General features: G+C 42.9%; 1 protein-coding gene and 14 non-coding genes across 18 annotated transcripts in view; all 15 read left to right on the forward strand.

Moving 5' to 3' along the window:
• LOC119165924 (ATP-binding cassette sub-family C member 2) overlaps positions 1–14,250 on the forward strand; it is a 1,429,043-nt gene that overhangs the window by 1,168,090 nt on the left and 246,703 nt on the right. The gene's annotated exons all lie outside the window — the stretch shown is intronic.
• On the forward strand, positions 266–338 carry TRNAT-CGU (transfer RNA threonine (anticodon CGU)). The gene has a single exon. It is a non-coding gene; the product is annotated as a tRNA-Thr (tRNA).
• Positions 728–800, forward strand: TRNAT-CGU (transfer RNA threonine (anticodon CGU)). Its single transcript has one exon. It is a non-coding gene; the product is annotated as a tRNA-Thr (tRNA).
• On the forward strand, positions 1,651–1,723 carry TRNAT-CGU (transfer RNA threonine (anticodon CGU)). Its single transcript has one exon. It is a non-coding gene; the product is annotated as a tRNA-Thr (tRNA).
• TRNAT-CGU (transfer RNA threonine (anticodon CGU)) lies at positions 2,113–2,185 on the forward strand. Its single transcript has one exon. It is a non-coding gene; the product is annotated as a tRNA-Thr (tRNA).
• On the forward strand, positions 2,575–2,647 carry TRNAT-CGU (transfer RNA threonine (anticodon CGU)). Its single transcript has one exon. It is a non-coding gene; the product is annotated as a tRNA-Thr (tRNA).
• TRNAT-CGU (transfer RNA threonine (anticodon CGU)) lies at positions 3,037–3,109 on the forward strand. The gene has a single exon. It is a non-coding gene; the product is annotated as a tRNA-Thr (tRNA).
• Positions 3,961–4,033, forward strand: TRNAT-CGU (transfer RNA threonine (anticodon CGU)). Its single transcript has one exon. It is a non-coding gene; the product is annotated as a tRNA-Thr (tRNA).
• TRNAT-CGU (transfer RNA threonine (anticodon CGU)) lies at positions 4,884–4,956 on the forward strand. Its single transcript has one exon. It is a non-coding gene; the product is annotated as a tRNA-Thr (tRNA).
• TRNAT-CGU (transfer RNA threonine (anticodon CGU)) lies at positions 5,808–5,880 on the forward strand. The gene has a single exon. It is a non-coding gene; the product is annotated as a tRNA-Thr (tRNA).
• Positions 6,270–6,342, forward strand: TRNAT-CGU (transfer RNA threonine (anticodon CGU)). The gene has a single exon. It is a non-coding gene; the product is annotated as a tRNA-Thr (tRNA).
• Positions 7,193–7,265, forward strand: TRNAT-CGU (transfer RNA threonine (anticodon CGU)). The gene has a single exon. It is a non-coding gene; the product is annotated as a tRNA-Thr (tRNA).
• TRNAT-CGU (transfer RNA threonine (anticodon CGU)) lies at positions 7,655–7,727 on the forward strand. Its single transcript has one exon. It is a non-coding gene; the product is annotated as a tRNA-Thr (tRNA).
• Positions 9,041–9,113, forward strand: TRNAT-CGU (transfer RNA threonine (anticodon CGU)). The gene has a single exon. It is a non-coding gene; the product is annotated as a tRNA-Thr (tRNA).
• On the forward strand, positions 9,964–10,036 carry TRNAT-CGU (transfer RNA threonine (anticodon CGU)). The gene has a single exon. It is a non-coding gene; the product is annotated as a tRNA-Thr (tRNA).

Genomic DNA, 14,250 nt, shown 5'->3' on the forward strand with positions numbered 1-14,250 from the left:
CACGGAAAAACGAGCCCTTAGGTATACACTTCTTTCCCTTATTTCATTGAACGAGGGTCTCGTACTGGCAGACTTGGTGTGTTTAGGTTGTATAAGAGGGACAATTAATCAGCTGCCCGCTCATAATAGGTTCACGTGCTACGTGACGCCAAACATGCGCATAAGAGTGTTTTCACACTCGTTGTTTGGCTTATAGATGGCGCTGACTGTCGCTCCTGCTTCTAAATTCACAGATAAACCCAAAGAAGTGGATGGAGGGAGGGCCGCTGTGATAGCTCAGTGGTTAGAGCATCGAACGCGTAATTCGAAGGTCGTAGGTTCGATTCCTGCTCACAGTTGGTAATTTTTTCATCCACTTTTCTTTCTTCTTTCTTCTTATTTACATTCCATTGGTTCTAATAACTTCCCCTGTACATTCCTTGGCATTACTGTCTGTTATATCTCATTATTATTGTGTTAAAACACGGAAAAACGAGCCCTTAGGTATACACTTCTTTCCCTTATTTCATTGAACGAGGGTCTCGTACTGGCAGACTTGGTGTGTTTAGGTTGTATAAGAGGGACAATTAATCAGCTGCCCGCTCATAATAAGTTCACGTGCTACGTGACGCCAAACATGCGCATAAGAGTGTTTTCACACTCGTTGTTTGGCTTATAGATGGCGCTGACTGTCGCTCCTACTTCTAAATTCACAGATAAACCCAAAAAAGTGGATGGAGGGAGGGCCGCTGTGATAGCTCAGTGGTTAGAGCATCGAACGCGTAATTCGAAGGTCGTAGGTTCGATTCCTGCTCACAGTTGGTAATTTTTTCATCCACTTTTATTTCTTCTTTCTTCTTATTTACATTCCATAGGTTCTAATAACTTCCCCTGTACATTCCTTGGCATTACTGTCTCTTATATCTCATTAATATTGTGTTAAAACACGGAAAAACGAGCCCTTAGGTATACACTTCTTTCCCTTATTTCATTGAACGAGGGTCTCGTACTGGCAGACTTGGTGTGTTTAGGTTGTATAAGAGGGACAATTAATCAGCTGCCCGCTCATAATAAGTTCACGTGCTACGTGACGCCAAACATGCGCATAAGAGTGTTTTCACACTCGTTGTTTGGCTTATAGATGGCGCTGACTGTCACTCCTACTTCTAAATTCACCGATAAACCCAAAAAGTGAATGGAGGGAGGGCCGCTGTGATAGCTCAGTGGTTAGAGCATCGAACGCGTAATTCGAAGGTCGTAGGTTCGATTCCTTCTCACAGTTGGTAATTTTTTCATCCACTTTTCTTTCTTCTTTCTTCTTATTTACATTCCATTGGTTCTAATAACTTCCCCTGTACATTCCTTGGCATTACTGTCCGTTATATCTCATTAATATTGTGTTAAAACACGGAAAAACGAGCCCTTAGGTATACACTTCTTTCCCTTATTTCATTGAACGAGGGTCTCGTACTGGCAGACTTGGTGTGTTTAGGTTGTATAAGAGGGACAATTAATCAGCTGCCCGCTCATAATAGGTTCACGTGCTACGTGACGCCAAACATGCGCATAAGAGTGTTTTCACACTCGTTGTTTGGCTTATAGATGGCGCTGACTGTCGCTCCTGCTTCTAAATTCACAGATAAACCCAAAGAAGTGGATGGAGGGAGGGCCGCTGTGATAGCTCAGTGGTTAGAGCATCGAACGCGTAATTCGAAGGTCGTAGGTTCGATTCCTGCTCACAGTTGGTAATTTTTTCATCCACTTTTCTTTCTTCTTTCTTCTTATTTACATTCCATTGGTTCTAATAACTTCCCCTGTACATTCCTTGGCATTACTGTCTGTTATATCTCATTAATATTGTGTTAAAACACGGAAAAACGAGCCCTTAGGTATACACTTCTTTCCCTTATTTCATTGAACGAGGGTCTCGTACTGGCAGACTTGGTGTGTTTAGGTTGTATAAGAGGGACAATTATTCAGCTGCCCGCTCATAATAGATTCACGTGCTACGTGACGCCAAACATGCGCATAAGAGTGTTTTCACACTCGTTGTTTGGCTTATAGATGGCGCTGACTGTCGCTCCTGCTTCTAAATTCACAGATAAACCCAAAGAAGTGGATGGAGGGAGGGCCGCTGTGATAGCTCAGTGGTTAGAGCATCGAACGCGTAATTCGAAGGTCGTAGGTTCGATTCCTGCTCACAGTTGGTAATTTTTTCATCCACTTTTCTTTCTTCTTTCTTCTTATTTACATTCCATTGGTTCTAATAACTTCCCCTGTACATTCCTTGGCATTACTGTCTGTTATATCTCATTATTATTGTGTTAAAACACGGAAAAACGAGCCCTTAGGTATACACTTCTTTCCCTTATTTCATTGAACGAGGGTCTCGTACTGGCAGACTTGGTGTGTTTAGGTTGTATAAGAGGGACAATTAATCAGCTGCCCGCTCATAATAAGTTCACGTGCTACGTGACGCCAAACATGCGCATAAGAGTGTTTTCACACTCGTTGTTTGGCTTATAGATGGCGCTGACTGTCGCTCCTACTTCTAAATTCACAGATAAACCCAAAAAAGTGGATGGAGGGAGGGCCGCTGTGATAGCTCAGTGGTTAGAGCATCGAACGCGTAATTCGAAGGTCGTAGGTTCGATTCCTGCTCACAGTTGGTAATTTTTTCATCCACTTTTCTTTCTTCTTTCTTCTTATTTACATTCCATTGGTTCTAATAACTTCCCCTGTACATTCCTTGGCATTACTGTCTGTTATATCTCATTATTATTGTGTTAAAACACGGAAAAACGAGCCCTTAGGTATACACTTCTTTCCCTTATTTCATTGAACGAGGGTCTCGTACTGGCAGACTTGGTGTGTTTAGGTTGTATAAGAGGGACAATTAATCAGCTGCCCGCTCATAATAAGTTCACGTGCTACGTGACGCCAAACATGCGCATAAGAGTGTTTTCACACTCGTTGTTTGGCTTATAGATGGCGCTGACTGTCGCTCCTACTTCTAAATTCACAGATAAACCCAAAAAAGTGGATGGAGGGAGGGCCGCTGTGATAGCTCAGTGGTTAGAGCATCGAACGCGTAATTCGAAGGTCGTAGGTTCGATTCCTGCTCACAGTTGGTAATTTTTTCATCCACTTTTCTTTCTTCTTTCTTCTTATTTACATACCGTTGGTTCTAATAACTTCCCCTGTACATTCCTTGGCATTACTGTCTGTTATATCTCATTAATATTGTGTTAAAACACGGAAAAACGAGCCCTTAGGTATACACTTCTTTGCCTTATTTCATTGAACGAGGGTCTCGTACTGGCAGACTTGGTGTGTTTAGGTTGTATAAGAGGGACAATTAATCAGCTGCCCGCTCATAATAAGTTCACGTGCTACGTGACGCCAAACATGCGCATAAGAGTGTTTTCACACTCGTTGTTTGGCTTATAGATGGCGCTGACTGTCACTCTTACTTCTAAATTCACCGATAAACCCAAAAAAGTGGATGGAGGGAGGGCCGCTGTGATAGCTCAGTGGTTAGAGCATCGAACGCGTAATTCGAAGGTCGTAGGTTCCATTCCTGCTCACAGTTGGTAATTTTTTCATCCACTTTTCTTTCTTCTTTCTTCTTATTTACATTCCATTGGTTCTAATAACTTCCCCTGTACATTCCTTGGTATTACTGTCTGTTATATCTCATTAATATTGTGTTAAAACACGGAAAAACGAGCCCTTAGGTATACACTTCTTTCCCTTATTTCATTGAACGAGGGTCTCGTACTGGCAGACTTGGTGTGTTTAGGTTGTATAAGAGGGACAATTAATCAGCTGCCCGCTCATAATAAGTTCACGTGCTACGTGACGCCAAACATGCGCATAAGAGTGTTTTCACACTCGTTGTTTGGCTTATAGATGGCGCTGACTGTCGCTCCTACTTCTAAATTCACAGATAAACCCAAAAAAGTGGATGGAGGGAGGGCCGCTGTGATAGCTCAGTGGTTAGAGCATCGAACGCGTAATTCGAAGGTCGTAGGTTCGATTCCTGCTCACAGTTGGTAATTTTTTCATCCAGTTTTATTTCTTCTTTCTTCTTATTTACATTCCATTGGTTCTAATAACTTCCCCTGTACATTCCTTGGCATTACTGTCTGTTATATCTCATTAATATTGTGTTAAAACACGGAAAAACGAGCCCTTAGGTATACACTTCTTTCCCTTATTTCATTGAACGAGGGTCTCGTACTGGCAGACTTGGTGTGTTTAGGTTGTATAAGAGGGACAATTAATCAGCTGCCCGCTCATAATAAGTTCACGTGCTACGTGACGCCAAACATGCGCATAAGAGTGTTTTCACACTCGTTGTTTGGCTTATAGATGGCGCTGACTGTCACTCCTACTTCTAAATTCACCGATAAACCCAAAAAGTGAATGGAGGGAGGGCCGCTGTGATAGCTCAGTGGTTAGAGCATCGAACGCGTAATTCGAAGGTCGTAGGTTCGATTCCTTCTCACAGTTGGTAATTTTTTCATCCACTTTTCTTTCTTCTTTCTTCTTATTTACATTCCATTGGTTCTAATAACTTCCCCTGTACATTCCTTGGCATTACTGTCCGTTATATCTCATTAATATTGTGTTAAAACACGGAAAAACGAGCCCTTAGGTATACACTTCTTTCCCTTATTTCATTGAACGAGGGTCTCGTACTGGCAGACTTGGTGTGTTTAGGTTGTATAAGAGGGACAATTAATCAGCTGCCCGCTCATAATAGGTTCACGTGCTACGTGACGCCAAACATGCGCATAAGAGTGTTTTCACACTCGTTGTTTGGCTTATAGATGGCGCTGACTGTCGCTCCTGCTTCTAAATTCACAGATAAACCCAAAGAAGTGGATGGAGGGAGGGCCGCTGTGATAGCTCAGTGGTTAGAGCATCGAACGCGTAATTCGAAGGTCGTAGGTTCGATTCCTGCTCACAGTTGGTAATTTTTTCATCCACTTTTCTTTCTTCTTTCTTCTTATTTACATTCCATTGGTTCTAATAACTTCCCCTGTACATTCCTTGGCATTACTGTCTGTTATATCTCATTATTATTGTGTTAAAACACGGAAAAACGAGCCCTTAGGTATACACTTCTTTCCCTTATTTCATTGAACGAGGGTCTCGTACTGGCAGACTTGGTGTGTTTAGGTTGTATAAGAGGGACAATTAATCAGCTGCCCGCTCATAATAAGTTCACGTGCTACGTGACGCCAAACATGCGCATAAGAGTGTTTTCCCACTCGTTGTTTGGCTTATAGATGGCGCTGACTGTCGCTCCTACTTCTAAATTCACAGATAAACCCAAAAAAGTGGATGGAGGGAGGGCCGCTGTGATAGCTCAGTGGTTAGAGCATCGAACGCGTAATTCGAAGGTCGTAGGTTCGATTACTGCTCACAGTTGGTAATTTTTTCATCCACTTTTCTTTCTTCTTTCTTCTTATTTACATTCCATTGGTTCTAATAACTTCCCCTGTACATTCCTTGGCATTACTGTCTGTTATATCTCATTATTATTGTGTTAAAACACGGAAAAACGAGCCCTTAGGTATACACTTCTTTCCCTTATTTCATTGAACGAGGGTCTCGTACTGGCAGACTTGGTGTGTTTAGGTTGTATAAGAGGGACAATTAATCAGCTGCCCGCTCATAATAAGTTCACGTGCTACGTGACGCCAAACATGCGCATAAGAGTGTTTTCACACTCGTTGTTTGGCTTATAGATGGCGCTGACTGTCGCTCCTACTTCTAAATTCACAGATAAACCCAAAAAAGTGGATGGAGGGAGGGCCGCTGTGATAGCTCAGTGGTTAGAGCATCGAACGCGTAATTCGAAGGTCGTAGGTTCGATTCCTGCTCACAGTTGGTAATTTTTTCATCCACTTTTCTTTCTTCTTTCTTCTTATTTACATTCCATTGGTTCTAATAACTTCCCCTGTACATTCCTTGGCATTACTGTCTGTTATATCTCATTAATATTGTGTTAAAACACGGAAAAACGAGCCCTTAAGTATACACTTCTTTGCCTTATTTCATTGAACGAGGGTCTCGTACTGGCAGACTTGGTGTGTTTAGGTTGTATAAGAGGGACAATTAATCAGCTGCCCGCTCATAATAAGTTCACGTGCTACGTGACGCCAAACATGCGCATAAGAGTGTTTTCACACTCGTTGTTTGGCTTATAGATGGCGCTGACTGTCGCTCCTACTTCTAAATTCACAGATAAACCCAAAAAAGTGGATGGAGGGAGGGCCGCTGTGATAGCTCAGTGGTTAGAGCATCGAACGCGTAATTCGAAGGTCGTAGGTTCGATTCCTGCTCACAGTTGGTAATTTTTTCATCCACTTTTCTTTCTTCTTTCTTCTTATTTACATTCCATTGGTTCTAATAACTTCCCCTGTACATTCCTTGGCATTACTGTCTGTTATATCTCATTATTATTGTGTTAAAACACGGAAAAACGAGCCCTTAGGTATACACTTCTTTCCCTTATTTCATTGAACGAGGGTCTCGTACTGGCAGACTTGGTGTGTTTAGGTTGTATAAGAGGGACAATTAATCAGCTGCCCGCTCATAATAAGTTCACGTGCTACGTGACGCCAAACATGCGCATAAGAGTGTTTTCACACTCGTTGTTTGGCTTATAGATGGCGCTGACTGTCACTCCTACTTCTAAATTCACCGATAAACCCAAAAAGTGAATGGAGGGAGGGCCGCTGTGATAGCTCAGTGGTTAGAGCATCGAACGCGTAATTCGAAGGTCGTAGGTTCGATTCCTTCTCACAGTTGGTAATTTTTTCATCCACTTTTCTTTCTTCTTTCTTCTTATTTACATTCCATTGGTTCTAATAACTTCCCCTGTACATTCCTTGGCATTACTGTCCGTTATATCTCATTAATATTGTGTTAAAACACGGAAAAACGAGCCCTTAGGTATACACTTCTTTCCCTTATTTCATTGAACGAGGGTCTCGTACTGGCAGACTTGGTGTGTTTAGGTTGTATAAGAGGGACAATTAATCAGCTGCCCGCTCATAATAGGTTCACGTGCTACGTGACGCCAAACATGCGCATAAGAGTGTTTTCACACTCGTTGTTTGGCTTATAGATGGCGCTGACTGTCGCTCCTGCTTCTAAATTCACAGATAAACCCAAAGAAGTGGATGGAGGGAGGGCCGCTGTGATAGCTCAGTGGTTAGAGCATCGAACGCGTAATTCGAAGGTCGTAGGTTCGATTCCTGCTCACAGTTGGTAATTTTTTCATCCACTTTTCTTTCTTCTTTCTTCTTATTTACATTCCATTGGTTCTAATAACTTCCCCTGTACATTCCTTGGCATTACTGTCTGTTATATCTCATTATTATTGTGTTAAAACACGGAAAAACGAGCCCTTAGGTATACACTTCTTTCCCTTATTTCATTGAACGAGGGTCTCGTACTGGCAGACTTGGTGTGTTTAGGTTGTATAAGAGGGACAATTAATCAGCTGCCCGCTCATAATAAGTTCACGTGCCACGTGACGCCAAACATGCGCATAAGAGTGTTTTCACACTCGTTGTTTGGCTTATAGATGGCGCTGACTGTCGCTCCTACTTCTAAATTCACAGATAAACCCAAAAAAGTGGATGGAGGGAGGGCCGCTGTGATAGCTCAGTGGTTAGAGCATCGAACGCGTAATTCGAAGGTCGTAGGTTCGATTCCTGCTCACAGTTGGTAATTTTTTCATCCACTTTTCTTTCTTCTTTCTTCTTATTTACATTCCATTGGTTCTAATAACTTCCCCTGTACATTCCTTGGCATTACTGTCTGTTATATCTCATTATTATTGTGTTAAAACACGGAAAAACGAGCCCTTAGGTATACACTTCTTTCCCTTATTTCATTGAACGAGGGTCTCGTACTGGCAGACTTGGTGTGTTTAGGTTGTATAAGAGGGACAATTAATCAGCTGCCCGCTCATAATAAGTTCACGTGCTACGTGACGCCAAACATGCGCATAAGAGTGTTTTCACACTCGTTGTTTGGCTTATAGATGGCGCTGACTGTCGCTCCTACTTCTAAATTCACAGATAAACCCAAAAAAGTGGATGGAGGGAGGGCCGCTGTGATAGCTCAGTGGTTAGAGCATCGAACGCGTAATTCGAAGGTCGTAGGTTCGATTACTGCTCACAGTTGGTAATTTTTTCATCCACTTTTCTTTCTTCTTTCTTCTTATTTACATTCCATTGGTTCTAATAACTTCCCCTGTACATTCCTTGGCATTACTGTCTGTTATATCTCATTAATATTGTGTTAAAACACGGAAAAACGAGCCCTTAGGTATACACTTCTTTGCCTTATTTCATTGAACGAGGGTCTCGTACTGGCAGACTTGGTGTGTTTAGGTTGTATAAGAGGGACAATTAATCAGCTGCCCGCTCATAATAAGTTCACGTGCTACGTGACGCCAAACATGCGCATAAGAGTGTTTTCACACTCGTTGTTTGGCTTATAGATGGCGCTGACTGTCACACTTACTTCTAAATTCACCGATAAACCCAAAAAAGTGGATGGAGGGAGGGCCGCTGTGATAGCTCAGTGGTTAGAGCATCGAACGCGTATTTCGAAGGTCGTAGGTTCGATTCCTGCTCACAGTTGGTAATTTTTTCATCCACTTTTCTTTCTTCTTTCTTCTTATTTACATTTCATTGGTTCTAATAACTTCCCCTGTACATTCCTTGGTATTACTGTCTGTTATATCTCATTATTATTGTGTTAAAACACGGAAAAACGAGCCCTTAGGTATACACTTTTTTCCCTTATTTCATTGAACGAGGGTCTCGTACTGGCAGACTTGGTGTGTTTAGGTTGTATAAGAGGGACAATTAATCAGCTGCCCGCTCATAATAAGTTCACGTGCTACGTGACGCCAAACATGCGCATAAGAGTGTTTTCACACTCGTTGTTTGGCTTATAGATGGCGCTGACTGTCGCTCCTACTTCTAAATTCACAGATAAACCCAAAAAAGTGGATGGAGGGAGGGCCGCTGTGATAGCTCAGTGGTTAGAGCATCGAACGCGTAATTCGAAGGTCGTAGGTTCGATTCCTGCTCACAGTTGGTAATTTTTTCATCCACTTTTATTTCTTCTTTCTTCTTATTTACATTCCATTGGTTCTAATAACTTCCCCTGTACATTCCTTGGCATTACTGTCTGTTATATCTCATTAATATTGTGTTAAAACACGGAAAAACGAGCCCTTAGGTATACACTTCTTTCCCTTATTTCATTGAACGAGGGTCTCGTACTGGCAGACTTGGTGTGTTTAGGTTGTATAAGAGGGACAATTAATCGGCTGCCCGCTCATAATAAGTTCACGTGCTACGTGACGCCAAACATGCGCATAAGAGTGTTTTCACACTCGTTGTTTGGCTTATAGATGGCGCTGACTGTCACTCCTACTTCTAAATTCACCGATAAACCCAAAAAGTGAATGGAGGGAGGGCCGCTGTGATAGCTCAGTGGTTAGAGCATCGAACGCGTAATTCGAAGGTCGTAGGTTCGATTCCTTCTCACAGTTGGTAATTTTTTCATCCACTTTTCTTTCTTCTTTCTTCTTATTTACATTCCATTGGTTCTAATAACTTCCCCTGTACATTCCTTGGCATTACTGTCCGTTATATCTCATTAATATTGTGTTAAAACACGGAAAAACGAGCCCTTAGGTATACACTTCTTTCCCTTATTTCATTGAACGAGGGTCTCGTACTGGCAGACTTGGTGTGTTTAGGTTGTATAAGAGGGACAATTAATCAGCTGCCCGCTCATAATAGGTTCACGTGCTACGTGACGCCAAACATGCGCATAAGAGTGTTTTCACACTCGTTGTTTGGCTTATAGATGGCGCTGACTGTCGCTCCTGCTTCTAAATTCACAGATAAACCCAAAGAAGTGGATGGAGGGAGGGCCGCTGTGATAGCTCAGTGGTTAGAGCATCGAACGCGTAATTCGAAGGTCGTAGGTTCAATTCCTGCTCACAGTTGGTAATTTTTTCATCCACTTTTCTTTCTTCTTTCTTCTTATTTACATTCCATTGGTTCTAATAACTTCCCCTGTACATTCCTTGGCATTACTGTCTGTTATATCTCATTATTATTGTGTTAAAACACGGAAAAACGAGCCCTTAGGTATACACTTCTTTCCCTTATTTCATTGAACGAGGGTCTCGTACTGGCAGACTTGGTGTGTTTAGGTTGTATAAGAGGGACAATTAATCAGCTGCCCGCTCATAATAAGTTCACGTGCTACGTGACGCCAAACATGCGCATAAGAGTGTTTTCACACTCGTTGTTTGGCTTATAGATGGCGCTGACTGTCGCTCCTACTTCTAAATTCACAGATAAACCCAAAAAAGTGGATGGAGGGAGGGCCGCTGTGATAGCTCAGTGGTTAGAGCATCGAACGCGTAATTCGAAGGTCGTAGGTTCGATTACTGCTCACAGTTGGTAATTTTTTCATCCACTTTTCTTTCTTCTTTCTTCTTATTTACATTCCATTGGTTCTAATAACTTCCCCTGTACATTCCTTGGCATTACTGTCCGTTATATCTCATTATTATTGTGTTAAAACACGGAAAAACGAGCCCTTAGGTATACACTTCTTTCCCTTATTTCATTGAACGAGGGTCTCGTACTGGCAGACTTGGTGTGTTTAGGTTGTATAAGAGGGACAATTAATCAGCTGCCCGCTCATAATAAGTTCACGTGCTACGTGACGCCAAACATGCGCATAAGAGTGTTTTCACACTCGTTGTTTGGCTTATAGATGGCGCTGACTGTCGCTCCTACTTCTAAATTCACAGATAAATGCAAAAAAGTGGATGGAGGGAGGGCCGCTGTGTTAGCTCAGTGGTTAGAGCATCGAACGCGTAATTCGAAGGTCGTAGGTTCGATTCCTGCTCACAGTTGGTAATTTTTTCATCCACTTTTCTTTCTTCTTTCTTCTTATTTACATTCCATTGGTTCTAATAACTTCCCCTGTACATTCCTTGGCATTACTGTCTGTTATATCTCATTAATAGTGTGTTAAAACACGGAAAAACGAGCCCTTAGGTATACACTTCTTTCCCTTATATATATATATATAAATATATATATATATATATATATATATATATATATATATATATTATAAGACAGTATTAGCTTTTGGGTCTCGATGGCGTTTTTTAGGCCGAATCACCTCATCAACGCTTCAAACGAAGACGACGTTTTTTGTGATGATGATTATAAACAGATGAAGAAGATGAAGGTCATTCGCTGTAGATATTGTGCTTACAATAATTTCCCCCTCGCGCGGAAGCGGCCTAAGTGGCCGCTGTATATGACGGTGGTGTACGTCGCACGAATGGTTTATGCGCGACACGTGAATAACCTCCGTACTATGAAAACGGCCGTCGGAAGGTATGGCAAGTGGTGTTACTTGGTAGTTAACAGAAGACGTCTGCTCGACTATAGCGACGGGGCCGATAAAACGTGAGTGAAACTTAACACACAGGCTGGGAACCCGCGTTGGGGTCCACAACAGTACTTCGTCTCCAGTATTGAAGTGAAGTACGCAATGGACGCCATCATAGCGAGTCGTCCGCTCTTGTTGGCTTGCCTCTGTTTTGAGGTGGGCGCGTCGACGACAATCGGCCAGGCGAGAGATTAAGGGCTCACTAGATAATTATGACGAGTTCACAGGGACGTCAAAAAATATGTCGAGCGGAGATGCGAATTGACGGCCATATACGAGAAAGAATGGGGAATACCCCATGGTGCGCTGCGTAGCAGTATTGTACGCAAAAGTCACCAATGGTAGGATGGTAGCCCAGTTGGTAAGGTCGGCGTTGATATACATTGATATGTCGGTCAAAGTTCGACAGAAGCGTTCTGTGAGGCCATTAGTCTGGGTATGGTAGCTGGAAGTCGTCTTATGAATTGTATTACATGCATGGAGGGCTTGTTCGAGTAGTTTCCAGAGGAACGCCTTGCCGCGGTCGCTCAATAGGATGCTTGGTGCACCTTGTCTTAGAAAGATTGCCTCCAGCAAAAAATGTGGCAATGTCGTCAGCTGATCCTGAAAGAAGTGCAGCTGTTTCAGCATACCTTGTTAAGTGGTCAACTGCTGTGACAATTCAGTGCTTGCCGCTAGCTGATACTGGTATTGGTCAGTAGAGGTCAATGCCAATGACATCAAAAAGACTGTCAGAACACGGGAGAGGTTGTAGAAGACCGGCTGGGAAGGAAGTGGTTCGCTTGCAGCATCGGCAGGGTGAGCATGACGCAACATGTCACGCTTCACAGGTTGAAAGCCCAGGTCAAGCAAGCAAAACGACTGCGGATGTGTTCATAGGTTTCTTGAAAACCGAGATGACCAGCCTTGGGGTCATCGTGAAACGCCTCCTAAATCTGCGCCCTTAGGTAACGAGGAGTGACAGGAACCCAGCGCTGTCCTTCGGGGTGAAAGACAAAGCGGTAAAGGATTGAGTTTTCAGTCTTGAAGTTTCGCAGCTATCGAAGGGCGCCGCCGTTGGGAGGACGAGAGGAGCCTTAAAGGTGCTGCATTATAGAGCGACAGTAAGTGTCGCTGCGTTGGTGGGATGCAAACGTCTCGTTGCCGAAGGCAGAAGGAAAGTTGACAGCGGCGTGTATATGAACTGACGGAGACGCTTTGATGGGTTCACTCGCAGGTGGCGACAGGCCAGGAGTGCCTGATGATGATGGTAAAGGACAACGGCTAAGGGTATCGACATTGTTGTGTTTCTTGCCTGATTCGTAGGTAACGTCAAACTCGTATTCTTGGAGACGAAGTATCCAGCGACTGAGAAGTCCAGACAAATTCTTCGACGTTGACAACTTGCACAAAGCGTAAAGTCTGTGACGACAATAAATTGGCTGCCGCGAAGATGTGGTCGAAACTTCTGGATGGCCCAGACAACGGCAAGACACTCCTGCTCAGTGATGGTGTAGTTTTTCTCTGCTGCTGTGAGGGTGCGACAAGGTATGCGATCACACGTTCACCATAACGCTCTGTTCGTTGCAAAAGTACAGCGCCGAGTCCATGTTCGCTGGCATCCGTATGAGGGAGAGTGGGTGTTGCGTTATCAAAATGACAAAGCACTGGCTCTGATATGAGGGCACGTTTCAAGGTGTCAAAAGCCATTTAGAATTCGTCCGACCATACGTATGTCCGTTCCAAAGAAAGGAGTTGGTTAAATGGCGCAGCGATGGTAGAGAAGTCTCGCAAAAAGCGCCGGAAGTACAAAGCAAGGCCAAGAAAGCTTCAGAGCTCTTTGGCGCGTTGAGGCACCGGGAAGTGAAGAACGGCGGTAATCTTGTCGGGATCAGGCCGGTTTCCATCTTTGCTGACGAGATGTCCGAGTACTTTATAACTTTGCTAGCAAAGTGGCACTTTTTTAGTGTTGAGCAGAAGGCCAGCAGCTGCGAGACACGTTATAACTTCATGTATGAGCTGCAAGTGCTGTTCGAATTTTGAAAAAATTATGACGATGTCGTCAAGGCAACATAAGCATGTCTTCCACTTATGTCCTCGCTATACAGTATCTATCATTCGTTCAAACGTTGCTGGCGCATTGCAGAGGCCGAAAGGCATGACGTTAAATTCATATAGGCCGTCGGGTGTTGCAAAAGCAGTATTTTTCTTGTCATCCTCGTGCATTGGAATTAGCCAATAACCGGAGCGCAGGTCAAGGCTCGAAAGATATTCAACTCCTTGTAAAAAACCTAAGGCATCGTCAATGCGAGGCAAGCGATAAACGTCTTTTCTGGTTACTTTCTGTATTGCGCGGTAGTCAACGCACAATCGCACCGAACTTTATTTTTTTCGCACGAGAACGACAGGTGACGACCAAGGGCTTAAGGAGGGGTGGACGATGTTTTGCCTGAGCATATCAAGAACGTGCTCATCAATGATGTCGCGTTCGCTGGAAGAAACAAGGTATGGTCAACGACAGACAATAGAAGTTTATTTATTTATTTATTTATTTATTTATTTACAGATACTGCTGTCTAATGTTTGAGACATTTCAGGAGTGGTTACAATAAACGAACAAAAACAGCAGAAATACAAAAAATAATATTACATAATTCGACACCTGTTCAATAAACAATCATTGATCAAACAAAAATATAACAGCAAAATTAAGAACATCAAACTACATAATGGGACACTTGTTTAACAAACAGCACATGC

The sequence above is a fragment of the Rhipicephalus microplus genome, unplaced genomic scaffold (assembly GCF_043290135.1).
Source record: "Rhipicephalus microplus isolate Deutch F79 unplaced genomic scaffold, USDA_Rmic scaffold_13, whole genome shotgun sequence".
In the NCBI taxonomy this organism is placed as follows: domain Eukaryota; kingdom Metazoa; phylum Arthropoda; class Arachnida; order Ixodida; family Ixodidae; genus Rhipicephalus; species Rhipicephalus microplus.